Source organism: Habropoda laboriosa, unplaced genomic scaffold (genome assembly GCF_001263275.1).
Source record: "Habropoda laboriosa isolate 0110345459 unplaced genomic scaffold, ASM126327v1 scaffold128, whole genome shotgun sequence".
In the NCBI taxonomy this organism is placed as follows: domain Eukaryota; kingdom Metazoa; phylum Arthropoda; class Insecta; order Hymenoptera; family Apidae; genus Habropoda; species Habropoda laboriosa.
The window spans coordinates 1,773,709-1,779,465 of NW_017100281.1; positions in this window are offsets into that span (position 1 = coordinate 1,773,709).

Here is a 5,757-nt window from a genome sequence, read left to right on the forward strand (position 1 = left end):
AATCCGCCTTCCGTGCTACTTGAATATGGCCCCGGCTAGAGAGGGCCAAGTAACGATAAGCGGCACAGGACCACGGCGGGGAATGCGAATAATCCAAGTGAACAGTGTTGCGTGTTATATTTTACGTAGCTCGTAAATAATGCGATTTCCCCGGGCCGAAACCCATCTGCAACGAGAACTCGAACTATGCTCGTCTCTGTGAGATCATTGTGCCGGTTCCGGTTGTCCTGCGGCTCGATCGATATCCCTGTACTGTAATAACCGACCAGCCAAGCCTTGGATGCTATTCTACGTACGCTCCAGTCTTCCATTCGACCTAAAAGAGCGGTGAGTTTCGCGGAAGGCATGTTCGCGCGCGCTAATAAATTCTACGCGAGCTTGTATACGACGAGTCGAGCCGGAGAGTAGCGTAATTTCAGCCGCGTAGCTTATGAAATAAAAGACGGCCGAGGGGATAGAGGGGACGCTCGACGTCCGCCACCGTAATTTCTTATCGGCGAAATACGGTATCGCCTTCTTTTTTTTTCTTACTCTTACCTCTCATTTACATGCTTATTAAACAGAGGATAGGATATGCCTGTTGTACCGGCACGCTGACTCGATTTCGAAAATTACAGTCGAAATATCAGGTTACGCCGGTGCTTTAAGGTAGGCGAAGATTGTTTCGAGTACTACCTGTGCGGAGATAAGATGGCTGACATAAGGAATGCGGTATGATTTGTTCTAGGGTAATAGTTGATCTTCTCTTGCAGAATCGTAAAGACAGGGTAGATGCATTTTTGTTATTGATTAAAATTGTCACATGGGCTAATCGGGTTATCCGAGCGATGAACTTTACAATATTTGGGTAAACGTAGAATCAAAGCGTATCACAGATATGAAAATCTTATTTCTATGTCAACGTGGACCGCTGAAATTCTGAAGGTGGCGGCTTCGAGATCTTCAAAGGCAGCGAAAGTCCATGACGTTGAAAAAATTCTCTAAATTAACAATAATTCATTTCTCTAGACACATTATCGAAAATGAGTTTCATCAACACTCATCGACACAATAAGCTGTTGACGACATGGACGATAAGCACATAATTATTAGGTTTGTGCAAATGAAATGTGGTTTTATCAACAGCTGAAATTGACATGTCGATGCTATATATTAAATTTTGTCCGGTCGTAAATTTTTATACGCGATAATGAAGAAGGAATTTGCTTTAGTACTCGTGTACTGAATAGTAAAAAAAGATACATAATTTGGTCATTATTTTCTGACGTGATGAATTATCAGGATATGCGCGCAATTTTTCTATATTAGCTTTTAAACTTGAAGGAACTGCGGTAAAAGTTGCTGAAAATATGAATTTGAAGAACCTTATGTAAATGTTAAGACGCTTTAACGTTGGTGTGCAAAATTCAAGATTGGTGACTTTTCATTGGAAATGAGCGAAGAGGGACAAATCGGACCGTCGATGATAACGTTTCAAGAAAAATTAATTGAAAACAATCAATTTTTTAACACACTAACCATTTCAAAATGTAAACACTGCAAAAGTAGCATTCAAAGGATTATTTCATTCAAAGAGTAGTGATTTTTACAAATTTGGTATAACGAAACTGGTTAATCGCCAGGAAAAGTGTACAGAATCGTCTGAAAATTATTTCGATCAAGTACACTATTTTTTGGACAAAAAAAAAAACAATACAAAGGACGTTTCATACGCACCGATCTAATGCATATGAAATAACACCGTTGGTCGGTTTAAAACGTGGAACGAGACGACTGTAGGCAACAGACAGAAGCACGCTTACGATTCCAGGCATACACGTGGCACGGATGGAAGGAGAGATCCGGTCCACGGTGGATTCTCACGCGGTAAACGAATTAGGGGTTGATTTCTCGGCTAGGTAGCCAACCGTTCGTCCGGCGTTCCTACGAGAAACGGCACGACATCCACGTGCCGCCGCTCCATGTCCACTCTGTCGTTCTATCTATCGGCACTGGGATCGGGGCTAAAGGGTTAGGGGTGTATATAGGCGGCAAGAGAGATAAAACCAATCACATAGCACTGTACACACAGAAATTTATTGCCGCAGATTATCTGGCCGGAATCCAAATACAAACACATTTCTTCTCGGCGCATCGGACGCGAAGATAAGGAAGGGAAGAGGAAGTGGAGGAGGAAGGAGACAGATCGTGAGATAGCCGCGCGAGGACCTCTGTTCGAGGAAAAGAAAGAGAGACGACGGGTCGCCGCGAAGCTCAGCTTCGACGAATAGAATGAAGAAGAGACACGCGGAGCGAGAGAGCGGAAAGCTTCGACGATGAGCGCGCGGGTCGCCGGGCTTTCTATTCACTTCACCCCCCCGTTGCTCACCGCCGCCCAAACGTTCGAGCTTGTGCGCGTTTGAATCTCGCCGAAGTAGAGGATTTCCAGGGAAAGACGTGCATCGCTTTTTATCGTTGGATAGACCATTTGAACAACAGCCAACATGGAAAACCGAGACCCGAGCTGTGTACTATCCTTTCTCTTCCAACCTCCTTCTCTCTCTCCCTCTCTTCACTCTGTCCCCTTCCAAATCGGTTTTTCTTGCTTTCTTGTTAGCTTAGTTTCTCCCTTATCCCCTTGTTCCTTCTATGATCATCCTCCCCGTGGACCTCGCGAAAGTCGTCGTCGTCGTGCGGTAATAGATTTATAGGTTTGTGTTCTCTAGAAAAGGCAGCGACCGTACACGTGTATACGGTCATGGAAACGAGCGCGGAATGTGCATATTTTCGTACTTTAAAATTTAGCCTGGACATGGATATCAAACTCCAACCCGGTGAAATACTTGGAACTTACACGACTGGTGGAAAAAGAAAGGGAGAGAGTGGATGTAGAGCCAGGAAAAAGAAGTTATGTGTGTTTGGCAAGTCTGGCAGACTGCTTTATGGAAAAAGCTTCGTTTTGCTTTGTGCATGGTTGTTAATTGTCGATGTGCCTCTGTTAAACAGAATTTTCTGTGATAATTGTTAATACGGGATAGGGAAAGCATTTGTACTGTGCGGTGCTCAGGAGTTTGCCCCCGGGGCCGTGCAGGGGCAAGTAGGGGCATTTCGCTCGCTCCTGCCGAATCTTCTGTTGTTATCGCGTGCTGCCAATTCGACAATACGTGCGTCTTATTTCTGTGATTGTGTTGGAAAAGATGGGCTTATGAGGATATGGCCCAATCAGACCCGCATTCCTTCCAGGGGCAAACTCCTGAGCTCTAAGCAGTAGACTCTCGTTAATAAGTATTAGGATTCTTATTGAATGTGAAGCAAACCTGAACCACCACAAAATTATTAAAATTTGGAAAAAAATGATTCAGTTTGAAATTACGTTGTAGGCGTACACGATAAAACTTCTAAATATCTATTTCCATTTAAGTTGCTGTCATCAAAAGAGGACCCTAAACTCCTGAGATCTACAGAGTATACTGCCGTTAGTAAATATTAAGACAGATATTGAATGTGAAGCAAACCTGAAGAGTCATTACAAAATTATTAAGATTTGGAAAACAAAATGATTCAATTTGAAATTTTGTAATGGGTAAATATCTATTTCCATTTAAATTAGCTCCTAACAAAACGTCGTTAATTATACCGCACAAAACATTGTCATGAATTGAGTATGAAAATGAGTTTTCTTTTTGTAGGTCATGGAATTTTATATAATATGAAAAAAAATTTGTAGCTATCAATATAAAAATATTGGCTAGAATCATTGTAAATTAAAAAAATCTACTCAAGCCATCATATTATGCATGAGAAATAGTGAAACTTTGTCCTCTTCTATTTTTTTCAGAAATCTACCACTCCCGAGAAAAACATGCTGAAATTAAATAGCACGAACACCCTGTATACATTTTTACTGATATATGACACTAACTTTGGCGAAGAAATTTAATTTAAATCACATACTTTCTACACGAACATAAATGGATGTCCTAATACCTATGTCCTCGTGTTACTCCATACGATATTCTTATGATTAAATTTGTGAGTATTCAGATTAAAGCTTGTTTATATAATTAGAACGTATAATTACACAACAGAGCTTCGCGTAGAGAATACCTAATATTTTTAATTTCACCACGTACAAAAAACATATGTTTCTACAATTTTTTTGAAGTATTCCTTACTTAAAATATTTTAATTAGACGTAATTAGTTATGAAAACTATCTCAGTGTTCTCTCAAGATACATTTTGAGGAAAAATATTCCATATTTAATCTCCAGATGTAGAAAGCTCTCATCTATCGTGTACCACTATTACAACAATGGAAAAGTATTCCAGCTAAAGCTCTCGACGTATTAGAATTCGGTTGAAAATGTTAAATAATCAAATGACAAGCGATTCTTTTTTCTACTTAAGCCAACATATCATGTAACACGCTTACATATTTTTCTTTCACAAAGCACTTTACAAGCTTGCCATCGCTATTCTCTCTTATGAAACAATTTCTAGACTTTTTCGTATATTTTTATAACGTAGCTTTCTATACCATAGTGGAGGGCTATTTTTATCAAATTTTACTCGCAGTTCAGAAAATGTCTTAAACATAATTATTACCATAACATTATTTCAGCAAATTCCATCATCTAGTTTAATCATTTAAGAATAACACATTTAGCACCATAGAATTAACTATCCACATTTTAGTGAAATGTATTATTTCTAAAAAATATAACCTACGTTTGTTGAAGTATATTTTGATTCTTATCAGAATGGAAATAAATAATCTACGTTATTCGAAAAATACGGAGACAGAAGTGTTTGGATAAATAAACTTTCTCATAATACAGTACTTGCTTTTTCTATATTAATTTTGTCGTTTAAAGTACGCATAATTATATCATATCTTTTTAGTAACTAAATAGTACAATTTTTTAGTTAGATTTAATTGAGTAACGTTACACTTGTACTTCCTATGACTTTACGATATGTCAATTTCTATTGAACATGAGGAAAGAAGACATCAGGAATTCACATGGTACGTAGAAACGCAAGATTTCAGCATCCATAAAGGAATTTCTACCGTGAACGAGAAAATCAAAAACAAAAAACTTAAAAATCCTTAGCATACCTTAATAGTTTTAATATTATATTTTAATAACAAAGTGTCTGGGTAGTGAGGTATTTAAATAGCGAGAATTCTGATAAGGGAGATTCTACTGTATTTTCAAAATTAAATTTGAAACAACTAACGACTTAATTTATTATTTAAACGTATTCTCAGGACTTCATTTATTACGCAGAAAATGACTAATCGTATTATTCAATTTTTGTTGGCCGACACATGCGATTTCTAAAATAAACATACAAGGTGAGTCACATAACTTGTCCACCCCGAATAATTTTTCAAGTATACGTTCTATAAAAAAGAGTTTTATATATGAATTTTATTATGATGCTAAAACAGTCCTTTTTTTTTTAATAATTTGCACTGTGACCTTGGCACCTTTTGTCACACTTCACCTTAATTTAACCCTCAATTTTTGTCGCTTGGGCATTTTCACCTCAATTCAATAAAAGAAATTTAAAAATCTTTTTTTAATTTTCAATCGCTAAAAGGAAAGATTTTGCAGCCACGTTTGACCATCTATCGTCTGCCACACACGTTACGTATTAAAAAACACCGCAGCGAAAGGGTGAACACCATTTCCGCTTCAAAAATTCGTTAACCATGATTCGTGATACTTGCATTAATCCAGCAGTAATTCAAAGGATCATAATTTATTCTA